Genomic DNA, 21,710 nt, shown 5'->3' with positions numbered 1-21,710 from the left:
CTCATTTTGTACAAGTCTTGGGATGTGCATGGCTGAAAACTCTCTTCTCTATCTCTAAGTCTCAGTTAACCTCTACTCTTATCTATAGTAACTTTTTCTGCTCTCTGCACAGCCTAATAAATTTTTCAAGGTCTAGATGGAATAACTTTTCCATAAGACCTTTCTACAATACTATACATTATGAGGCAATTATCCTCAAACCTGACGAAGATGAACTGCAGGCCATATAAACACTGGGCACTCTGCTCCTATTCTAAGTGCTACTGTCAAGTTAAATAGAATCCAGGCCCTTAAGAGTGAGCAGTACACCAATACAACCTGCACACGGGTCATAAACTGAATGTTGCTGGTCTTTGTCTAAATAGGTTGTCAAGTTAAAGAACTACCCAAATTTGGAAAGAAGTCAAAACAAATATCAAACATACCTCTTCATTATAGAGAGAAACATCATCCTGGCTGTGTAGATTCCAGGTAGTGTGAGATGCAAAGTGTGATCTATTAAAACATGTGATAACGTATGGGGTAGAGCTAATTTGGATTCATTACAGTGGAAATTCAAAGTTATTGCATTTTAAAGCTGATTAATCTACTTCTTGGTTCTTACCATTATTCTTGTTTTGCATTAACATATTAATATAGTGTGATTCTTCCCCTAAGATTGCTTCAGAAATGTGATATGCACTTATAACATCTATGATTTTTAAAACAATATTTTATAGTTGCTCAGTCTAGAGGAATCTCAGCTCAAAGCTGTGCTACATTATAATATTAAATTAGAAATACTTAACAGTATATATGGGAGAAATTCCATTGTTATCAGGTTTGTTTTTTTATGCTTCCTATACATTTATCCTCCAAAGCTAGAGATTTATGAAGGTAAATGTGTGGGCAGCCATATAGCCAAGAATGTTTAATTTGAAAGTACATATTTAATCTTTTGGTTCACCTGGGAAAAATTAATGTTTAAATTTTCTTTGTTTCTGTAGGCAAATGTCAGCCATGTTATTCAAATAGAAATCTTTAATTACATATTGTTGAAAATAAAAATTATAAGATAGGGCCAAACATTTTAAATACCAAAACTACAAATTATTACGCAAAGTTGTAAAATTTATTCAGATCAGATTAAACTGTATCTGTGGAATAAGAATTATTAATCAACTACAGAAATAATCCCATCCTTTTGGTTGACTATCTTTCAGACTGGAAATTTATTTTACAAATGGAAAATTGTATCATTCTCCATACACAACCTGAATAAAATGGTCTTACAAATCAAAACAGTGATAAATTTTCTATACAGAATGACAGAGCTTTCTGTGCTGAATGTTTCTGTACACTCCATGTTTGACTAGCTATTTCATAGTAGCTCCTTAACTCAAATTATGAACAAAACCAAAACAAAAACAGAGAGGGAGAAATGAAGGAGGACAGGAAAGAAGATGAGGAGGAAGAATAAAAAAGGGGGAAGGAAGAGAAGAATAGCACTCCAAGTGGAGAACCCAGACTCATGTAGTCATCATGGTGCCCAAAGACAAGTTCTGTATACATCGCCCAGATGACTGGGGTTTAACTAACTCCACAGCAGATCTGCTCATGGGCTCTGAGGAACTTAACACAGCCCTAGCTGAGACAGGACCACTCTGACACCCCATTTGAGCATCAACACTGAGTTGCCCCAAGACTGAACCTCAGTCCCCAGTCAACTAGCTAATAATCTGACAAGTCTGGGTAATAACAAAGAGAGATGCATGTGCCCATTCAAAAGAGGGAGACCAGATATTAGTATCAAGAAACACTATCAATGACCTAACTCCAGATGCCTGGGTCCCATCATAAAAACAAAAACAACATGAATAACTAATATAATATATCTCCTCCAAAAGTTAGTACTCCCAAAGTAATGTTCTCTGAGAACATCAACTCAAATGATGTACAAAACAATTATTTCAAAACAGCAATAATAAATTCAGTCAAGGAATTCAAAGGGGATATTAATAGATGTTGGAATGAAGATGACAAGAATAGTGAAAACAATTTGAGATACTAAAATATAACATAATAAGCAGAAAGAGCCTCAAAACAAAAAATTCAGAAAGCCAAGTAAAAATAACTTAGATAAAAGCCTTAAAAATAGGTTGGTCAAGAGATTGGATCAAGTCATTTTTACTCAGAGATGTGGGATTAATCAATGGGCATAAATCAATAAACACAACTCATTTTATATAGAGACTCAAGGACAGAAACACTACATGATCATCTCGTTAGATGCATTAAAAAGCCTTTAATGAACTCCATCACCTCTTCATGACAAAAGTCCTGGAGAGGGAGTGAAGAGATGGCACAGTTGTTAAGAGCACTGGATGCTCTTCCAGAGGAACTGGGTTCAATTCCAGGCATCCACATGGCCTCTCATAACTGCTTATAGTTCCAGTTCCATGGTATTCAACACCTTCACACAGACATGCATGCAGTAAAAACACCCATGCAAATAAAATAAAACAAATAAATCATTTTTAAAAGTCCTGGAGAATCTTAGGTATACGGGGAACATATCACATCAAAGTAAAGGCAATATCAAACAAGTTCACAGCTAACATCATGTTACATGAAGAACAACTCAAAGTATCACCACTAAAGTCAGGAAAATGGGTGGAGTTAGAAAACATTATTTTGAGTGAGGTAACCCAGACACAGAAAGATAATTATCACATGTACTCGCTCATAGGTGGTTTTTAAACATAAAGCAAAGAAAACCAGCCCACAAACCACAATCCCAGAGAACTTAGACAACAATGAAGACACTAAGAGAGACTTATGTAGATCCAATCTACATGGGAATTAGAAAAGGACAAGATCTCCTAAGTAAATTGGAAGCATGGGGACCTGGGGGAGGCTTAAAGGGGAAGGGGAGAGGCAGGGAAGGGAGCAGAGAAAAATGTAGAGCTCAATAAAAATCAATACATAAACTGTTTCAGTGGATGACCCTCTCATGGTCTTGAATTCCTTGCTCATTCTCTCATTCCCTCCACTCTTCAACTGCATCTTGGGAGCTCAGTACAGTGCTCCGATGTGGCCCATTGCCTCTCTTCCCATCTATTGTTGGATGAAGGTTCATATTTGTTTTTTGGGGACTAAGTTACTTCACTCGGGATGACGTTTTCTAATTCTATCCATTTGCATGCAAAATTCAAGATGTCGCTTTTTTTTACTGCTGAGTTGTACTCTCATCTGCCACACTTTCTTTATCCATTATTCAATTGAGGGGCATCTAGGTTGTTTCCAGGTTCTGGTGATTACAAATAATGCTGCTATGAACATAGTTGAACAAATGTTCTTGTAGTATGATTGAGCATCTTTTGGATATATTCCCAAGAGTGGAATTGCTGGATCCTGAGGTAGGTTGATTCCCAGTTTTCTGAGAAAACACCACACTCATTTCCAGAGTGGTTGCACAACTTTGCATTCCCTCCAGCAATGTATGAGTGTTCCTCTTACTCCACAACCTCTATGGTTACTCATACAGAAGAATCCAGATCATTTTCCAGCAGAAAGTCTAGAAAAGAACTCATTAATGGATGAATTCATATATTCCCCAGTGTTGATTCCTTCTGTGTGCCATGAATTATGCTTTGATGTAGAAGCACTGAGATGAAAGTGATACATTTCATAACTTTCAAAGGATTCACTGTGTTCTCAAAATAGAAGGAACAATTAAGTTGCAATAAAACTGACTTAAGCACTGTAAGAACATTCAGAGAATAATTAGGACCATCTGACAGAAGTTCTTCCAAGTTATCTCTCCAGGTACCTCAAAGAAGAAGCCACAGCTGGGGGGTGGTGGTGCATGCCTTTAATCTCAGCACTTGGAAAGCAGAGGCAGGCCGATCTCTGAGTTCGAGGCCAGCCTGGTCTACAAGAGCTAGTTCCAAAAGAAACTGCAACCTACCTTCATATCAACACCATATTTACCTCCTTGGACATCTTAGTATCATCAATTTTGTCTCCTTTTGCACTTTCTCTTTTCCCCTCTTTTCACAGCTTCAGCCCTGATGTTTTAAGACTCTAATCATTAAAAGACAACTATGCGTGCAACTGAGACCTCATCTCAGAGTGAGGATGTGAAGCCACAGAACCAAAGTGCTGTAGTAGATTCCTGTGGCTCCTTTAAAGAAACACGTGATGCCTCTGTGATGTTTCTTTTAATTTTTCTATGCACTGTTGGCTGATTTATAAGATTTCTTGAAAAACACACATGCGTTTCTCTCTGAAGAGAAGCAAATTTCCTTAAACTGTTCAAAGCATTGTCAGTAGTATCATGAGTGTTCCTTTAAACACCACATGTAGCACTCTGGGAAAATTTGCTCGTTTTTGTGAAAATGTACTTAGCTTCCTATTCAATACTCTTCACATTTTAACTACAATATGAAGAGATAAGGTTCTTTTCTACCATTTCTGTTTACGTACCCAAATACCTCCTGTAATTGCCAGCTAACATCTTGCCCAGGATTTGGGAAACTTTCTGTTATTTCACAGTTGAATTTTTTATGTCTTTAATCTATGTCCTCTAACCTTCTTCTATACCAAAAATCTGTCTTTGTTCTTGTGCATCCCATAGTTCTAGCATGTTTTGTTAACAAAATTTTCTTACTCGAATGTTCCAATTTGCCAACCTATCTTCACAACATAAAGTCCTTTACCCTCTGAGAGTAAAGTATATGAACTGAGATTTTTCTTTAGCTGACTCAACAAATCTCTTGTTGCCATGATTTCTATTTGGTTCTTTATCTCAACCTCTAAGTATAATGGTTTATCTTGATAGGCAGTTTAATGGGATTTAGAATCCCCATGGAAATGACTTTCTGGACATGTCTGTGAGTTTTTGCCTCTATTGGGTTAATTGAGTTGAGAAAGAGCACCCTAAATGTGGACTGGAGTCCTGGAAAAAATAAAAAAGAGAGAAAGAGAGAGAGAAAGAAAGCTGAGCACTAGCATTCACCTGTCTGTTTATTGTCTCCGGTGCTAGTTTGACCAGTTACCTCCTGTTTCTGCCACCAGGACTTCCTGGCCATGGTGGACTCTATCCCTTGAAATCATATGCCAAAAAAATAATTTAAAAATAGAAATCAAATATATCATCTTTCCTTAAGTTTCTTTTGTCAGGTGTGTTTGTTTTGTTTTACCTAGTGAGAAAATTAATATACCAACTCTTTATTGAACTTCTCATCCACACCTTTTATTGTCCTCTTTACCTTACTCAATAGATTTTCTATGTTTGAGTTTGGGGAGAATTTGTTGGTAACTTTTAAATATTCTTCTTAGTTATTCATCCAAAATTTAATCAATATTTTTAAATAAGTTGCTAGAGAACTGCAATTTTTTAAAGTTATGTTGCTTTGTTTTTCATGTCTCCTGTGTAGACTGGGATTTGTACATATCTTGGGATGGATGCCTCCTCCACTTTTTCATGAAAACCTTCTTAAGAATCAGCTTTCTCCTGATCTCACTTCTGGGATGTTGAATTGTTGTGAAATGTTGAGTGTGTTTCCAATTTAATTCTAGAACAATTTACCCATTACTTCTTTTGAGGGTTATTAGTGCATTCTGACAAAACACATACTGTGTTCATACATAACATTCTGTTTCCTCTTCATTATCACAAAAGTAGAAAACAGCTAGTGATTATCTGCTGTATGTTGTAGACAACAGAGTATAAACAGTAACTTCTCTGTAATTTCCCTTCTAGTCTTATCAACAATGTGTGACCCAAAAGATTATGTGAGTGATGTTTGCTGTGGCTTCTCATAATTGCAAGGCCCACTGACTCTGCTGTGAGTGTAGACAGAATGTCCAGACTGTGTCTTCTGGTTTCCCTGGACATGCTTACCAGGATCTTGACCATTGTGAGCTTTTATTCTCCTCAAATCTGCAAAGTATCCATTGAATTTTAAGTGGAAGAAGGCTATGTGTACACAAAGATACACTAACTCTTAGTGGAAGAAGGCTATGTATATAGAATGATACATTGCTTCAGCTCTGCTGAGTGTAACTCAGCTGACGATTATCTGTAAAGCATACTTACAGTCTCATGCTTACTCTCAGCATTGCGCATAAAGGGAAATACAACAGAAACAGCAAGAAATTGTAAGGAACTAGATACATAAATAAAGTGAAAACCAAGCACTGAGGGTTGCAACATCCACAAATCTAACAATAACAACAGACATGCTACAGACAGAAATAACACAAACCATAGAGATGGTTAATATGCTTTTGAAAAGAAATTAATGAAAAGAAAAAAGTAGACAATGAAATCTAAAAATAAATTACAGCATTCAAGAGTGAAAAAGGAGAAAACAGGAAGAAAGTGAACAGTGAAAGGTATATTTTAAGAAAGAGAAAAAAGAATCCATGCCTGACTGGCTGACTTGGCAGGTAAAGGCAATTTCCTAGAAACTTGGGTTTGATCTCCAGAACCCACATGAAGGAGCAAGGACAGAACTAAGTCCACAAAGTTATCTTCTGGTTTCCATACATGACCAAGGGCAGCACACACAGCTACACACAGCGGGGGTGGAGGAGACTTTTACAAGTATGACAATAGCAGGGTAAAAAAAGTAATAAAATATATACAAACAAAATAGGAAGATGAAAATATCTACATACATGCATGTGTGTTTAAATCAGACAGCAAATACTTTTGAAGTAATCCAGTGTCTCAGCTGAAGCATTTTCTTTTTGAAAAAAGCATTGTCTCGTCTATGGTGGACTCACTAGTAAGGGTAGATATTTACCAAGTCTGCCAATATGAACTTCTTTCTGTGTCTTCTTGAGAAGGAGCAAAGCCTGCGCTAACCCATTGATTTTATATCACACTCTTTCTTGTGTCGGTGCTGGCTTCGGACCTGAGAGGGTTGAAAGATCCTGGCTCTGGCTAGTGCAAGGCACCATGTTATCTACTTTTCTCACTGCAGTGGTCAGACACCTGACAGAAGCAACCTGAGGAAGGGACAGAAGAAGGGAGGGAGGGAGGGAGGGAGGGAGGGAGGGAGGGAGGGAGGGAGTCTACGCTTCAGCACTTGGGATGGTGCTCCCCACATTGAGGGTGGGTCTTCCCTTCTCATTAAACCATCATAGTAAACCTCTGTCACAGACACGCCCAGTCATGTACCCTTGAAGTGCTTTCAAATTCAGGCAAGTTAACAGTGAAGATGCTATCATTGGTAGCATAGAAACAAAGTTCTCTTGGCTGGAATTTGCTCTGATCCAATTAGCTTTAGTATTTCAGGGAATGGCTGATAGTGATGAGTCTGCTACCTGTTTGAGCCACAGGCTCTCCTGAAGTCAACATGAAGTGTAGGGCAACAAGCTCCAGTGGTATGGTGTGGGTTGGGCTTTCGACCACCCATCATTGACTGTAGCTTTCTGAGGCCTACTGCCTGGTGTTTACATGCAACTCCTGGGACCAATTCCGTGTCCTCACCACTAGCTGGTCACTGGAGCTACCAATCTTAAAGAAAAAGTACACTCGGACACAAGTCCCATTGCATACAAGTTTCAATAAGTTTGAATCAATAGTCTTGGGCCAAAAGGAGAAATGGTGAATGGCAAGGACAGTACAGTGATGTCAGTGATGTTTTCTTTGAGTTCAAAGAGAAGGATGAATTAGGAATTTCCATCTGAGTTTAAGTTTCCAGGGGCAAAAAGTCACACCTATTCAAAAGATTCAGCTAGGCAGAGTTGCAGTATTACGGAGACTTAGAAAATTGCAGACATGTAGCTAAAGTATCCTGGGCTACTTTTTGGTTCCTATCATGGCTTCTACTTCCCACTACTCTGTCTGACCTAATTAATATTCTCTTAATTATCAAGTAAAACCTTCAAAATGTATTCTTAATATACTACAAGCTTTCACCAATCCTGAACTAATATTAGCGTAGATAGTATCGGAAACTTATAGAAGAGATTCCTTGTTCTGCTGTAAACTGCTTTCTCATGGTCTTCAACATTATATTTGAGAAATGTCTTGAGTTATGACTTCCTTTGTTCTAAAACTATTAACCTAAATAATCACTTCACTGATCACTGCACTGTCATTCTTCTCTAGCTGTGTCCATTCCAAACCACCTAGAACCACAAAGTACCATTTTCTACCATCTTGGCTCCCACTGTTGTTATTTGTGGTGCTTGAGACTGGGTAATTTATAAAGAAAAGAAGTTCACTTAGTTTATGGTCTAAAGGCAGAGAAACTCAAGGCTTCTATATCTAGTGAGGATCTCTTGAATCATAACATGGCAAGGTATGAAAGCAAAATCAAAAAAAAATCATGTATGTCTAGAAAAGAAATAATTTTGCAGAAGAGTGTGGGAAGATGCCAGTTTCACCTTATCATAACCCATTCTCCCCCACTCTAATGAAAATTTTATCCCTTTCCATGAGACTGGAAACCCCTTGACCTAATTAGTTCGCAGATATCCCAGAACCCCTCAACACACATATAGAGAAAATGAACTCTGCCTATAGTAGAGGGGTCAAACAATCTTCACACCATGACAATCCTCATTTGTCTCTCTCCTATACTCCTCCTTCTAAACAGAATGCTACCAAAAGAAACCTGAAGATGCAAGCCACATGAAACATTTCCTGTCCCCCAGAATGCCCATGTAACCCACACTGGCATTTTGGGAAGTGACAAATAAAAGCTACAGAGATTTGGGAATCATTAAGAAAACTAGGGAATTTTATTCTGGTAAATACAAAGATAGCAATAAAAATTAACATTTGCTTTTCTAAAAGAAATCTCTGTTTCATTTTTAAAGACATATGGAGTCATTCTGGAAATAAACACAGCAACTTCTCCATCAGAAAATAGTGCTATTTTGTTCCCACATTAGGCAGGGGTTATCTCTCTAACCTTGTGATGTTCTTTGAGATAGAGTTGACTGGAATAGAGGATGTAAGCTACCAATGAGAACAAACTCTGAACAGTTTGTTTCAGCTACAACTTAGAAGAGAAAACAACAAAAAAAAAAGCAACCAAGAAAGGGAGGCGAGAGCCATAAAGCAGGAAAAAGATAAGTGATGGAAAAATTTTCAACTGATTTTAAAACTCACACGTAGGCAAGTCAGCCAGAAAACATGTATTCTCCACTCACACCCTTGACTCAGTCCTACAGCCCATGTTGATAAAGTTTCGGGTTGAAAGGGGCCAATCGTGAAGACCAAATCAGAATTCCAAGTCAGTGCCATGAACATCTGGAAAGTGTGCCACGACTAACCTGGGAATTCAGTGAACACAAGGAAAGCTCCGCCTGTGAAATCACTAGGGCTGGTTTCCTTGGAAGGTCATTAACTACTTATGAAATCATTCGTTTTGATTATGAAGATATCTTGTGATGTATGAGTGTGGCCCAAACAGAGCGGAAACAAGCCAAAGAGCATGAGCTTTAAATGCACCAGCTGCCTGATATTCATGTTGTCCTTGACGTGGGGCCAGAATTCGAAGGAACGTCTGAGAGAGAAGAGAGAGCACTAGTGGAGTGATAAACACTCAGAACAAATTCCCTGAACATTCTGTAAAGTTGGGGAAATGGAAGGACAAGGTCATGCTCACATGATAGTGGAGAACTCTCCTGTTAGAATTAAAGCACTGGCCAGACATAGCAAACAGATCTGAAAAGCAAACCACTCTACCACTAGAAAAAAAGAATTGGAAGAGATGTTTGACTTCAATACATCTCACCAGTACTGCTGACAAACACAACATCCTGATTGCTCCCACGGGATAGTGTCCTTTCCACCTAGGTTCTATTATTTAAGAAACAAAATAAAAAGATTATGGTAGAAACCAAAATATTACTGATCCAGGTAGGAGAGCATACGAATGGAAGTCATAAGAACTTGCTAATTTAACCCCGAATTAGATCAAGTTGCCATCTAACTACAGAAATACTGGACAAGTGCCAGGTCCCATCCATGCTTGGAGGGAACAACCTGAGCATATAGTCTATGGACAAGTTCTCTCCCACTAGGAAGGAGACAAAGGTGTCTGCTGAGGATGATAAGAATTGCAAATAGGTGATAGAAGAGTAAGATGATAACCACAGGTGGGATCGTTCTCAAATGCGCCGTGATGTTGGTACAGTTTTTTGTCTACTGAGCTTCTTTTGTAGCCCTCAGAAACAGGGATCTTCATATCTTCTACTATAGTGCTTCCAAGAAGCAACAGAACTTGCTCTGGAGTAATGACATCTGCTGCCACAAGGGGCAGCAGCAGACACGGTAGTTCACAATTCCCCTTTGGCACTGAGGAGCTCATCTTCTGGGTCATGAAGAGCTTGTTCTTTACCAATTACCCACCAATCCTAAGAAAGTCGCTTCACTAGGTGTGATGTCCCTTTTGAGGAAGCCACCTACAGGCAATACCTGATCACTGCAGGATCTTGAGGTCTCAACTGTTTATCTCTACTGAGTCAAATGCTAAGGAATATTTAGCTTCAAATCTCCAGATAGAATAACCAGAGGCCTCTTAGGTAATATAGGCTGCAATATCAGATAATGGGATTCAAACGCAATAAAATAAATGTTTTTAAAAGGAGCATTTATTAATTTACAACAAGTACTTACTTATGAAAGCTGTTCTACAGACAGGCACTAAGTTAGGTACCATGACATGTGATCTGTGGCTGTGTAATTTTAGTTTCACCTGAAAAGCACACATGCATGGCTAAGAGGAATGGGATGGGTGTGCAGAGCCTGCACAGATCCAGCTTGTAGCATTTGAAGGTTGTGCAGAGCAAACAAACTTCCCCAGTGACTGTTGTTATTTGGCTCTTATGTGTTGTTTATTTGTTGAGACAAGAATTTACTATAGTCCAGGCTGTCCTAAAACTTACAATCCTCCTTCTAAACCTCCTCTGTCCTGTAATTATAATCAGACATACATTCCTGCAACACCAAACCTGGCTCCAGAATTATGTTTTACTTTAAATACAAGAGTCATTCTGCTTACTTATGAAAAATACCTAGATGCTATATTCAAATAGGTGATACATTTTCTAAGTCATCCTCAAAAGGCCTCTCAGGGGAGTCCGTTTTCATGATGGTTAACTATTCTGAAAATGTGTTTCATCTTGCTTAGGTTTGCTTCTTATCTTTAAGACCTTTTAAAAAATATGTAATGGTCCCAGGTTTTGCTAGCTAACATCTACTGGATGTTAGCTAACATCTGTTGAGCTTCATATATTAGAACATCTGAGTTCCTTGCTGACTCATTCTCTACATATTTCTACTATGATGAAATTGATGCTCCACTAAAGGATGTGTGCGTGACAGTAATCAACAGTAAAATTAAAGAACACCGAATTCCCTTTTCAAATTCTGAGATTCTAAGCCTTGAACAAAGAACCCAGCATTGGCAGATGAATTACAAAATGGAGATAGATTGTTGTTTGATTTCTCAAAAAAAAAGGGAAAAGTGTACAATAATAACAACATGAAATGGAAAGAAAGAAACTGCAGGACTGTATTCTGGAGGTGGGCAAAGGAGAAATTTAGCTGACATGCACGGCAAGGAGACGATCGCTAGAGGTGGTAACTGGCTTGGCACTCACTGCTGACAGGATCACAGGGCCAGCTTTTCTCGAGTATTTAAGGATATTTGCTCAGAAAACAAGCTGGATTAAATAAAACAAGAGTCCAGGAAATAGAGAAAGGATGTTAAAGGTGTTGGTGTCAACTAGACAGCTGGATGGTATACCGGAAACAGCAAAAGGGAAAATAGGTTGAGCCTGGCAACGGCAAAGCTAGTGCTGGGAAGCTACCTGAGAGGTGAAGAAAGAGTTTTAAGCATCTGTTTGAAACTACCTTACCTCAAAGCCTAGAGGGAGCCTTCTTGGTTCCAAGCTAGGAGTAAGAAAAGATACTGAGGACACGAACTGAATCAGCGTTCACATCTGGGTTAGCTACAGCAGCAACTGGACTGCCGTGGTATGCCCATTGGTGCAAAATAATTACGAATGTCATGGGAATAACCAACTGCTTTCTGATTGGACTAATACACAGTCCCCAATTTGAAACTCATATCTGACACAATTATCAGGACCAAAATCTAGACAGGTTCTGCTAAATTATCAGTGTTAAACCAACCCCTGGTGACTTATTATTATGCCCATAATATGTCCCTTAACCCTCAGCAGATAAGCTTTTTTTTTTTCAGTTGATGGCAATTAACTCAAAGAACCACAATTGGTCAAGATGCAGAAAATAAGAAAATGAGGAATGTTCAGCTCTAAACAGGCACATCTGTAGCATACACCCCTCCCAAGACTGAGTGATCACCTGGAAGAGGGCTAAGAAAGATTGTAGGAGCCGGAGGTGATAAATAACTACAAGGAGACAGAGTCTTCTAACACAGTGGGACAGTTTGCACATTTGAACTTGGAGCACTTGTGACAGCATGTATAAGACCTGTGCCACCTCAAGCCAGAGGAAAAGCCCGACATGAGGACTGAAGGTGAATAGGAAATCCCACCCTAGTCGAGGAGCTATTGGCAACTGATGGCGACAGTGAGAGGGGGAATCCATTGATTTAAGCATGTAGATCCTAGCAGTTCCACCACCCTTGAGGAGAAGACCACACATCCAACAGTATATGGAGGCACAAATTGCATTTGATGTGAGGAAGAGAAAATAAAAAAGAGGACATAATATTGGGTGGGTATGAAAAGGGGGTGGATCTGGGAAGAGTTTTGGAAGGGGAAATAAATATAAAAAATACATTTTACAAAATTTTTAGAGAACTAATAAATCACAAAAGTAAAAGAAAATTAAAAAGAAATAAATTTTAAGAATAGAAAGAACTGAATCAGGAAGAAAGGGAAATAGAGACCCAAAAAAGGCTACAAATAGAAAGCCCAGCAAAACACCTCTGCAGGAATATGTGGATACAAACCGTCAACAAAACCAAATTAGAGGTCTTTGTCACACACTGTCACCCACATTCAGAGGGCCTGGTTCAGTCCTATGCAGGTTCCCCAGCTGTCAGTCCAGAGTCAGTGAGCTCCCACTAGCTCGGGTCAGCTGTTTCTGTGGGTTTTCCCACCGTAATTTTGACTCTTTTTGTTCATATTATCGCTCCTACAACTGGACTCCGGGAGCTCAGCCCAGTGCTTAGCTGTGGATCTCTGCATCTACTCCCATCAGTTACTGGATGAAGGTTCTATGATCACAATTAAAGTACTCATTCATCAGTTTGATTACAGGGGAAGGGCAGTTAAGGCACCCTTTCCACTATTGTTTATATTCTTAGCTGGGCTCATTCTTGTGGATGCCTGGGACTTTCTCTATCACGAGGCTAACCTCATAATGGCTCCCTCTATCAAGGTCTCTCTTTCCTCACTCTCCCTCTCTGTCCTTCCCCCAACTTGACCTTCCTGAATCCTCATGCTCTCCTCCCCCTTCTGTTCTCCCCTCCCGACTCCCCATCCACCCTTCTCCCTCTTCCATGTTCCCAATTTACTCAGGAGATCTTGTCTATTTCACCTTCTAAGGAGGTTCCATGTATGTCTTTCTTAGGGTTTTCCTTATTCTCTGGGGTTGGCAGGAAAACTAGCATTTCACCCTAATGCATGAACTGGCTTTTTGGAGCCCATTCCCTATGGAGGAATACCTTGCTCAGCCTTGATATGGGGGGGGGGGAGGGTGGAACGCTTGGCCCTACCTCAAGAAATGTGACAGACTTTGTTGACTCCCCATGGGAGACTTCAGCCGCTCTGAAGAGTGGATAATGGATGTGATGGGGGAAAGATGAGGGGAGTGGAAGGAGGGGAGAGAGAGGAAATTGGGATTGATACATAAAATAAGAAAAAATATTGTTTCACAAAATTTTAATTAAAAATAAATATTCAAAATGCCTCAAAAAAGAATTAGCTTGTTTTTTATTTTTATTTATTAACAAACTCAATATATTTGCATTTTATTTCAGAAGTTTTATAATTTAATCTAAAATGAAGTTCTAATTGGATTTTTGACATTCCCTCTTGATGAATTCAATGTATCTGATTTAAAATGGGTGGCAAGAATTCATGATACCCATGTCACAATCAATGCAACTTATTGCTCGTAGTAAAACATAATAATGAAAGAGCAGTTTCTGATGTTACACAGTCTGTTAGCTAAGGAAAATGCTGCCTGTAGTTAAAGGAGAAATGATAAAAATCCCATTGGATTAACAGTAAATGTTCACTTTACAGGTGCATGAATTCAACATTTATTTCTGCTTGGATGGAAGAAGAAATGTGGGCCTTCTGTAGATGGTAGATGGTAGACATCTAGGACCCAACTGTCACCTTCAGCATTGCTGACACACAGCTGGCCCATTCACACGTAGCTGGTAAATGGTGATAGGATAGAAGGTTAATTGGTAGGGGTTTCTATGGTCAGGGACGATAAGCCATATGGAAATTATGGTCTAAATCTTATTGATCAGAACAAGTGCCAAGGTCTCAGAAATCCTCAGGAAAGTCTGGAAGATGGAATACCTGGTTGAGCACTCGCTTCTAGCAATCAATTTACCCTGTAAAAGTGATAGTTTACATCAAAATTTTAAAGTCATGGAGATTCAGGTGGTGCATAATTTCATTACAGAATCCCTGCCGCTGTCGAAGCATTCAAAAGGCCTTTCCATGTAGAATTAATTGGTATTTCTATGCTACTGTCTGCAGAAATGTGTCCCTGCGGTCTACCTAGTAGTCATTTTCTAGCCACTCAAGCAGATCATTGCCGCTCTAAAAGATGACTGTATCTTTAACAAGCCTCGGAGTTCTTACTCTGTTTCAGTTTATTTAATAAACATTGTTAAGGTGCCAGATTCCATGTTAGTCTCAAATACCATTTTAGGTGATTGTGGTAGCTCTTTTTCCTAACACTGAGTAATTTTACTCTCTATATATGTCCTCTGTGGCTTTCCATTCTTTCCAAACCCCACTTGCGTTATCCTTTCCCATAAAAGCCTCTTGGAACAATTATATTTGTTGCAGATTTATCTTCACCTAAGTTCCTATACTCTTTCTCTTTCCCTCTCTTCCCGATAGTTACATGGGAGTTTATTTATCATCCTACTTTTTTATTTTAAGCTTGTTTTTTTTTTCTGTCCTAAACTTTTATCTCCTAAATAAACCTCTTATATGGAATGCTTCAAAATGTTGCATGTCTGTTCCCAAGCATGTATCATAAAAAAGGAATAGTAATTGCTTACAGATATGTTTCACTTCAAAATATTTGTGAGAATTTAAGTTGTTAATTAATATATAAATTATGCTAGGTAAATTTTAGAAGAAGCAAAGAATTGTTTCTGTAAATTATGAGCTGCTTTTAAAAGGGTAAAGAAAAAATAGAAACCATGGCGACAAATCTTGGACACTCAGCGAGCTCTATCTTATGCCTTTCCTGGAAGTCAAGCGTGGCCATGACTGGAAGTGATGCATTTCATAGTTGCAGTTAAGAGAATGCAGGCCTCCTTCACATTCCCCTTTTGCTGGTTGAAAGCTGACCTGGAGCTACCCTGTGCTCCAAATGTGGCTGGTATGAAAGCTCCAGAAAGAAGGGTGACCCTTCTAGCCTGGCACCTGCAGTGCTTTGGAAAGTACGGAATGTCTACTGCTATATTACTTACATGTGTTTCAGTATTACCTTTGTAGCTCATGACTGCAATTCTTAACCTAATGCATCCAATAACGTGCTTGTTATTATTATTGAGTCTGCTCTGCATATAGCATCCTTTATGCCAAGGACTGGTTACAAGGGATATCCCCAAACTAGGTGTCATGTATCTAAAATACACAGCAGATGATAAATGAAAACCTCACCAATCCACTCAGAATGAGGACCCAAATTTGCAAATAATAATGATGATGGTTGCTTTGTTACATATTGTTAACTGAGTGTTGTCTTTCTTCCGCAGAAGCACATCATAAGATGGTCCTCGCTAAATATCATCACATTAATCTTGCACTTTCTAGCCTCCATAGCAGTAAAATATAATTTCCCATTCATTCGCTATAGTGTCAAACATAGCGAAGATACAAAGGAAAATCTTACATAATAGATAGATAATATAACTAGATTAAGCACCAATTTTTAATGATGCATTTGTATTTTAGAGAAGTCAACACTAACAAAGTGTACAACCAAACTGGTTGTGTGATGGTAGTCAATAGTCTGTTGTGCACACCTTCACAGACTTCCTTAGAAAAACAAAAAACTTGGTTCCACTAAAGTTAGGACTTCATTTCATGTTTATCTGCTTCTTATTGCATAAACATATTGCACTTGCTGTAATAGCCAAACTAAATTTATGTACATTTGTAGACATGTTTAGACTATATAATATATGAGGTCAGTATGTTCCTTTCTCAACTTCCCCAGTAGTTTGGTGAGAGTACTTTTTAAAATCGGTACTGGACATCAAACTCAGACCCTTATGTTTACACAACAGGGACTTACTGAGACATCTCTCTAGCCCCTGGTTTCTAGTATTATCTTGAATCACCTGCCATGAGCTGAATTAGGCTTGCTTGAATTTTCAAGTCTTCTTCAGCAAAACCAGAATTTGGAAGACTGTAGTGTAGACAGTGAGAAGCAGCAGTTGCAGACACACACTGTGATAGGTTATATTCGAGTGCCACCCACACAACAGTTAAGTACTGAAGCAATTATCATGTGTATATGAGTGACCATGAAGCGGTATTATCACAATGGTTCTCAACCTGGGAGTCACATACTGGATGTCCTACATGGCAGATATTTGGGATATGATTTGTTACACTAGCAAAATTACAGCTATGAAGGAGCAACGGAATAATCTTATGGTTGAGGATCACCACAGCACGAACAGCTGTCCTATGGGATCACAACATTAGGAAGGTTAAGAACGACTGCCTTGAGCCAGGCATTGGTGGCACACGCCCTTAATTCCAGCACTCGGGAGGCAGAGGCAGGAAAATCTCTGTGAGTTCCAGACCAGCCTGGTCTACAAGAGCTAGTTCCAGAACAGGTTCCAAACCTACAGAGAAATTCTGTCTTGAAAAACAAAACCAAAACAAAGAAAAAAAAAAAGAACCACTGCCTTAAGACTTTATAGTACTTGGACCAGACAGGACTCACCCATTCTTCTATTATTTCAACATAAAATTCTGTAAGCTTTTAATATTATGGAATTTCAGCAATATGGTAAAATTTTATGAAACATTTGAAATAATGTTTTAAATGCATAAAACAAAAGAAATAGAATAAAGAATTGATTATTTTTCTATTCAATTAACAAAATACTATTTAACAATATAATTAGCATTATATTTTAACATATTAAATAATTAGATCAATCAACAAATTCATTATTTAAAATAATAAAACATGAATGAAAAGTGAGGATTTAGAAATGCTGCATCAAGTATAGGGTAAAATAAAAATATTTTTCTTAGATTTTTAAAGCAAACTACTATTTTTAATACCACTGTGATTGTTACATTCAAAACTAATGGAAACACTAAATTCCAATTGAAAATTAGTAAGAAGCTTTTCTTCAGTCAAGGCATATAGGAGCCCTAAATACTTTCCATAAGTCCATAGACTACAAGCTTAAGAATTGCAGCAAAGAGCTGGGAGTGTAGAAAGATACAAAACTTTTTAGCATGTCTAAGACTCAAGGTTCAACACACACAAGAATTTTAATGAAAATGAATCTATTTATAACTAGTTTTGTGTAATATCTCCTGTGATTTAAAGGGTGGGGTATGTTTTAAAAGGAAAATGTCATCTGTGCCATGCAATAATTTGTAGCTAAAATTTAGCAGCAGGATAGTGGAAGCAGTTCAGCTAGAATCAAGTCTTGATTTAAAAACAAATAAGAAAGATACTAAAAGGCATAACAACTTCCATAATAGGGAAGTTACTGTTCACTGAAGTAGTCATAGACACAGAATGAGCTTGACAGAGAACATTCAAAGCACAGGAAGTCCATGAGTGTCAAAGGAGACTGCACTTGATAATGAAAGAAAAATAAAATGAAGAATTAGCATAATAAATTGCTTAGTTGAGTAATATTGTCCCTATAAGGACAGATTTAATAAAATAGAAAAAAAATGGTACTAAAGGAGATAAAGAAAGCACCTAATGAGTTTTCCACAAATAGAATGAGCTGATGGATATGAGAATGGTTATAAAGAACAAAAAAAATGGGTGGATGTAAATTTTGAACCTAGATAACTAGAAACTGAATGGGTTGTAAAAAAGATATTGAAAAACTACATTGAGCTGCATGTGGTGGCGCATGCCTTTAATCCCAGTACTTGGGAGGCATAGGCAGACTGATTTCTGTGAGTTAGAGGCCAGCCTGGTCTACAGAGTGAGTTCCAGGACAGCCAAGAGAAACACTGTCTTGAAAAGAAGAAGGAGAAGGAGAAGGAGAAGGAGAAGGAGAAGGAGAAGGAGAAGAAGAAGAAGAAGAAGAAGAAGAAGAAGAAGAAGAAGAAGAAGAAGAAGAAGATTGATTTTGGAAAAATTTGTTAAGTCAAGTCATATGGTCCCCAAAGGGAGTGGCACTATTAAGACATGTGGCCTTGTTGAAGTAGGTATGACCTAATTGGAGGAAGTACATCACTGTAGAGACAGGCTTTGAATTCACATATATGCTTAAGTCATACCCAATATCTTAGACTACTTCCTGTTGCCTGTGAGACATAGGACTCTCAGCTGCTTCTCCAGCACTATGTCTGCCTGTACACCACGATGTCCCACAATAATGATAATGGACTGAATCTCTGAACTATATAAGAGCCAACCCAACTAAATGTTCTCCTTCTTGGTTCATCTTCTCTAAGACTCATTTTTGTTGTTTGTAGCCTGCACATAATAAATATTATTGTATGAGGCTCTTGTCAACAAAGCCATTAAAATGTAGTGGTGCAGAGATGCTATGGGCATGGTGTCTCTCTGTAGCAATAGAAACCCTAACTAAAACAACAAGTTTTCAACAAGAGCGGATGCATTTCTACTGCTGCTACTACAGAAAAATGCAAAAAGATGAAAGTCAAAGCATAGATTAGACAAACTCCTAAGATTGATGTATTTATTCAGAATTAATTGTGTTTTCTTGAATCCTGGATAGGGACAGAAGCTTTTGGACAGACTTCAGTGATTTTACTCTAAACCCTTGAATCAAAATGAAAAATAAGAAATAGTTCCGAAATTAATTTCTATGGGATTCTTGGATCCTCTATCTCTGCACCACTACATTTTTAATGGCTTTGTTGACAAGAGCCTCATACAATAATATTTATTATGGGCCGGGTGGTGGTGGCGCACGCCTTTAATCCCAGCACTCGGGAGGCAGAGGCAGGCGGATCTCTGTGAGTTCGAGACCAGCCTGGTCTACAAGAGCTAGTTCCAGGACAGGCTCCAAAACCACAGAGAAACCCTGTCTTGAAAAACCAAAAAAAAAAAAAATAATAATAATATTTATTATGTGCAGTCTACAAACAACAAAAATGAGTCTTAGAGAAGATGAACCGAAAAATTTCCCAGGGTAAAGAACAGGGAAAGGAGGCTTGGTCTTGCCTCAACTGAATGTTCCAGGCTTTGTTGATTCCCCATGGGAGGCCTTACCCCTTTGGAGAGAGGATGGGAGATGGGTTCTGAAGAATGGGGATGGAGGGGAGAGGGAGGATGGGTGGGAGGGGAAGTGTGGTTTGTATATAAAATGAATAAAAAAGCTTAAAATAAAAAATTAATTCTCAGAAACAAATTTTCAAAGGATTCGTTGTAAAATGCAATATAGGAGAAGCAGTTTTATAGCAAAACACATTATCAGGTCACTGTAGCCTCTTCATAAACATGTTTTATGAAAAAACATATGATTAACACTGTGATCCCAGAGAGACTGAAATTAATTCCATGACTGAGTATTTGACAGACAGAATTGTAATGAGTGGGAGGTGTAACCCATGAAGTATACAAGATGACTGGGATGTTCCTGGTGTGGGAAAATTTTAAAATCAAAACCACTATAGTTTCTTAAGCCCAGGGCACTACTTAGTGAGACTTCGAAGTGACATTAAAAATGAAAATGCTCCCTCTACCAACCAATTCTGGTTTTCTCCATGGAACACTATTCAAGAGTATAGTGTTTATAGGTTCTCGGGTATTTTCCACTTATAAATAAACAATGACACTCCATTTCAGAAATTGTCTGGCTGAGCTGGGGGAGGGTTTGGGGAAGGGTTCAACCTGGTTTGTCTCCTCGACAGTGTTTACGAGGGGACTTTGGCAAGTTAAGTTTTTGAGTGACCTTGACGCTTGATGCAAAGAAGGTAGGAGGTTCAGACTTGAAGCTTTCTAAAGATGGCTCTAAGATTCTCAGATTTCTTGGGTAAGATGATGATGTGGTTTTAGCACTTCATATTTTTCTACAGCCAGCGTCCTGAGTGACTGACGTGCATCTTTGTGTATGCTTTAAAGACATCTAAATAATCAGTAAAGGTAATTACTCCTCTTCAAATACCTTCCGCATCCTTACTCTGATTTTCTTTTTTAATGGGTTATATATCACAAAACAGACTTTCCCTTTGGGTAAAATAAGAAGCCAAAAGCCCTCTGCCACTCATTTCCCCAGGAAAACTCCATGGAAACCGTGCAAAGGGAGATTCTGATGACTCTTCTTGTGGTCAGAATGGAGCCCCTTCCTTTCACAGTCTTCCTACTTCTTATGATTCGGAGCCTTTTTCTACCACCTGTGGTTTCTGTTTCTCTCAGCTGAGGACTTTATTCATCCAGCTTTGAAGATGGGGTAGTAATGTCTTTCCACTAAGTTCCCTTTCAAAGATGAATCCCCATGGCCTAGATTACAAAACTTTTCCATTTATTAAAAATGATCATATGCCTTAGGCTCTAGAACATAATCGTGACAGAAAAAAAAAAAGTCCTATTTAGGGCAGCATAAATTCGTTCCAGGAAAAGCTCTCATTATAGCCATTTTCTTCACCTTATCCCAAAGTCAGAGGCATCCTTTTAGCTGTGTCCCTGACAAAATAGACATCTCCTCTAATGCCCTAGTGTCTAAATCTGGAGAATAATGACAAAAGTCTATGAGGACTCCTGAGCACACAGAAGGAACATTATTCGGTCTACAAGGATCCTTTAAATATCTAGTGTGCCACTCTCCTCACAAGTGGGAGGAAATCATGACCCAGGAAAGCAATGCAAAAGGCCATGATGCTTGCTATGTAAGTTATCTCTAATCCACTCTGTGGGAAGGAAGCCACCAGGCTCTATTGTATTCTGCTGTCTGGAATGCAGATTTGTCAGATCTAGAGAGGAGTTAAGAGGTAATCTAAACTTTTAGTGGAAGATAGAGAATCCATAATACAAAGAGATTAAGTAGTTTTTGTCCAAGGGGGCTCAAGTAAGTAGTAAGACACTACACTATGGATTCAAGAGTGCATATGTAGAACATAGGAGCTTGGGAGTTTTATAGATTGCCCCATGCTGTCCTGACTAAAGTTAAATTACAATTTGGAGATATTTCAGTGCTGCTTTGCTAAAGCAATGCCTTAGTGATACAGCACTGCAGACTGATTGGTTTTCACTAAAGGCATTAGAATTGGGCAGTTAATGTATACAAAACCACACGTCAGTGGCAAAGTTATTGTTCAAA

Source organism: Microtus oregoni, unplaced genomic scaffold (genome assembly GCF_018167655.1).
Source record: "Microtus oregoni isolate MIOR12 unplaced genomic scaffold, Mior012 000003F_ref0000135, whole genome shotgun sequence".
NCBI lineage: Eukaryota > Metazoa > Chordata > Mammalia > Rodentia > Cricetidae > Microtus > Microtus oregoni.
This window is presented reverse-complemented; position numbering follows the sequence as displayed.